This window comes from Cnephaeus nilssonii, assembly GCF_951640355.1.
Source record: "Cnephaeus nilssonii genome assembly, chromosome: 20".
NCBI classification, from domain to species: domain Eukaryota; kingdom Metazoa; phylum Chordata; class Mammalia; order Chiroptera; family Vespertilionidae; genus Cnephaeus; species Cnephaeus nilssonii.
In genome coordinates this window covers 42,293,148-42,295,634 of record NC_137091.1, presented here as the reverse complement: position 1 = coordinate 42,295,634, position 2,487 = coordinate 42,293,148, and the positions used below count along the sequence as shown (strand labels likewise).

Sequence of the window (2,487 nt, the reverse complement as noted above, 5' to 3'; positions counted from 1 at the left end):
GCTCAGCCGCTCCACACCTGTGTATGCAAATTTACCCACCATCCTTGTTGGGTTAATTTGCATACTCACTCCTGATTGGCTGGTGGGCATTGTGGAGGTATGGTCAATTTGCATATTTCTCTTTTATTAGTGTAGATTCTACCCCAAATAAATTCAATTTTTAAAAAGTCCTAATTATGAAATTGCAAGGTCTAAGAGATTATGAGCATTTTAAAGGTTTTATGACATTGTCTTTAAGGTGCATCTGTTTAATCTTTCTTCCTGACAAATTCTTCTTTGTAGCCAGTACTGGGTCTGCAGCTCTCAGCACAGGAGACTGAAACTCATGAACACAAGCAGCAGTGTGGTGATTGCCAGAAGGAAGGCGGTGGTATAGAAAGTGGGTCCTAAATTAAGGTGACAGGAGAAGATTTGACTTTGGAGGCGGGCACATGGTGCAAGATACAGATCTTGTAACATAGAAGCCCACACCTGAAACCTACATGTTCTTATTGACCAGTGTCACCCCAATCAGTTTAATAAATAATTAAAAACCCAACCCAAATCAAACAGAAAACCAAGCCTGCTCAGTCTGCAGGCCTTCTGTTAGGTGGCAGCTGAGGCATGACCTGGAATTCGTATATTCTCTTGACACCACAGGGGCAATCTGGAATCTTTTCTTGAAGAATATTTTCACCAGAGATCCAGATGGGGGCACTCCCTCTGCTGTATTTGAGAATCTGTTCCAGTTCCAGGGCTATTTTAGGTTTAAACTTCTGGAAAATTATATCTTCCCTGGATTCATTTTTCCATGGAATCCTATTCTTTCTCAGCAGCTTCACCCATGCTCCCTGTAATCTCTGATTCATTTCTGGTTTCTGAAACTTCAGGTGTAATCTCATCTGCTGTTTCTATGACAATTTCAAATTCTGGAAAAAGGAAGCTGTGGTCTGCAACTGTATTGTCCAAATTATGTGACTGTTTGTAACCTGCTTGTGTCCAGATCTGCAGTCCACAGTCCGGTGCTACTTACTGCAACAACACACCTTGTGACTGTCAGAGCATTTGGGGCCTAAACAGCAGCAAACCCTGCAGAGATGAGCCCAGACTTGAGCTGGAAGCACACGGATTCTCCAATTTCTGGGGAAGGATGCTCAGAAGGCGGTTTATATGAGTAAAAGTCATTTTTTCTAGGTAGCTGATTTCTAAAAACACGTGGGCCGCTCAACACTGAGGCAGTGTGTGGCCCCAGAAGAGGAGCAGGCTGTCAGGGAAGGGTTTAAGCAGAGCAGACAGGGGCTTGTACAGCTGCAGCGGGCCCAGCCTCACCCAGCCACCAGCCCATTATGCTGGAAAGTCTGGTCTCTCAGCAGCCTCACCTGCGCCACCCCCAAGAATCCCAGTTCCACTACTCCAGGGCACACACCCAGATTTCATAATATTCTGAGTTAGATCATCATGGATTAGTTTTGCCTGTTTTCAGTTAGCAATATGAACCACACAGTATGTTCTCCTCAGTGCTGACTTTATTCATGCCACACGCTGACTGAGAGACACAGCATCTATGTGTGAAGCAGCAGATCGTGTTTGTCGCTGCAGAGCATCCGTTCCACTTAGTGAACTTACCATTATCTACCTGCCTGTCTACCACTGATGGATACGTGAGCTGTTTGCAGTTTGGGACTGGAATGAATGAGGCTTCTCTGAACATTCCTGTACATGCCTTTTTTTTAAAAAATTATTTTATTGATTTTTTACTGAGAGGAAGGGAGAGGGACAAAGAGCTAGAAACATCGATGAGAGAGAAACATTGACCAGCTGCCCCCTGCACCCTCCCCCCGCCCCCCACTGGGGATGTGCCCGCAACCAATGTACATGCCCTTGACCGGAATCGAACCTGGGACCCTTCAGTCCGCAGACCGACGCTCTATCCACTGAGCCAAACCAGTTTCAGCTGTACATGCCTTTTGATGAACCCCTGTATATATCTCCTCAGAGGTCGTTACCAGTTCACAGGGTGGCCATATGTTTACTTTCACAGATAAAACATGTTTCTGAAATGGTTAGAGCAATTCGCACCCCCAGAGAGTCCCAGTTACTGCACACCTTGCTGGCACACGGTGCTGCCACCTTTAAATTGTAGCGTTCTCGTGGGTGAGTGGCTGTGCCTCTTCGCATTTCTCTGATGAGGACTGAAGTGCGAGTTTTCATCTGCACATGGACTATTTGGTATCCTCTCATTTGAGGTGTCTGTTCTATTTCTGTTTTTAAACATTGATTGTTGGTCTTTTTCTTATTGGTGCTATACTCTGGATGTGGTATTTCCTTGTCTCTAGCTCCTCTCGCCTCCTCTCTCTAACACAGTTTGTGTCTTGCCTTTTCACACTTTTTATGAACAGTTCTTAATTTTAATAAAGTTCAATTTATCAATTGATTAATTCATTTTTTTATGGTTAGTACTTTTTATGTCCTTTAAAGGATTTTTTTTTGTTTGTTTGTTTAAACCCA

General features: G+C 44.1%; 1 pseudogene across 1 annotated transcript; it reads right to left on the bottom strand.

The window, feature by feature from the left end:
- Positions 1 to 566: 566 nt before the first annotated feature.
- Positions 567 to 1,324, bottom strand: LOC307092534 (programmed cell death protein 2-like; annotated as a pseudogene). Its single transcript has 2 exons — positions 1,309 to 1,324; positions 567 to 1,209 (listed from the first exon to the last, which is right to left on the bottom strand). The product of its transcript is annotated as a programmed cell death protein 2-like (transcript).
- Between the last annotated feature and the right edge of the window lie 1,163 nt (positions 1,325 to 2,487).